The following is a 1,039-nucleotide window of genomic DNA, read 5'->3' on the forward strand; positions in this document are numbered from 1 at the left end:
GGTTGTGTCGTGTGGGTGTTATAAGTAGTGGTGCATGATGTGGTGTGTGTGTTGAGTTATATATGTTGCTTTGAATTCGCCATCCATACACTTTACACAAGACTACCACCTAACACAACACATGGCTTAGTTTTCGAATGAAGAACATAATAACGGAGCGAAATTTAGCGAGGTTCATTTTATGGTGATTTCGAAGCGCGGTGATATACCAAAGGAATAGAGATTTGTAAAAACCGAGAAAAAAACTAATTTGTTTAGAATTATAAATATAAATGTTTAGCAAAGGTTTGACGATCGTAAATAATTGGGGGTGGGTTAGAAGTGAATACGACATAGACGGAGGGCAGAGAAGGAGATGAGGGAAAATGAGGAGGGTGGGACGAAATTAGACGGCGAGGTGGAAATCAAGGGATAAGTAACACGAAAATCCGTGTCCTAAGGCACCATGAAAAAATGAGAGTGTCGGATCAAAAGTCATTAGCACTGGTAATTTATGTTTATGCCGTGCGTACTTGGATATAATGATAACGATTGGATAAGTGAGAAGATAGGGGATTGGCAGAGATAATGGAAGGGGGTGGTGTTGAATATACAGGCAATGGCACAAAAAATTTTAACCAATTACAGTTCGTTTGTACATTAGTTGCATCCCCATAATACAAATTGGAAGAAAAAAGAGTATAAAAACTTATGTTCAGTGATATTGTAATATTTTTAAGCCGATCGTCTTTACGTGATGCTTGAATGATCATTAACGGTGTGTAAGTTGGAAGTTGTTTTGAGAGATATGGATATTTCGATGTTTGTATAAATGCAATGCAAATTAAACATATTTACTATGATTAATATTTTTTTTGTATTTTTAGTTTTTAGAATATAATGTAAAATGGGAATATAAAAAAATTATAAGAATTTTCATGTCGCGAATAACTTTTTAAGCCAGAAATCATATCTAACGTGACTGCGGATTGAATGATTATTTTGGTTAAAATAGTGAAATTATTAAATTATTTAAAGATACAAGGCGATCATACTACAA

The sequence above is a fragment of the Penaeus monodon genome, chromosome 30 (genome assembly GCF_015228065.2).
Source record: "Penaeus monodon isolate SGIC_2016 chromosome 30, NSTDA_Pmon_1, whole genome shotgun sequence".
Classification (NCBI taxonomy): Eukaryota; Metazoa; Arthropoda; class Malacostraca; order Decapoda; family Penaeidae; genus Penaeus; species Penaeus monodon.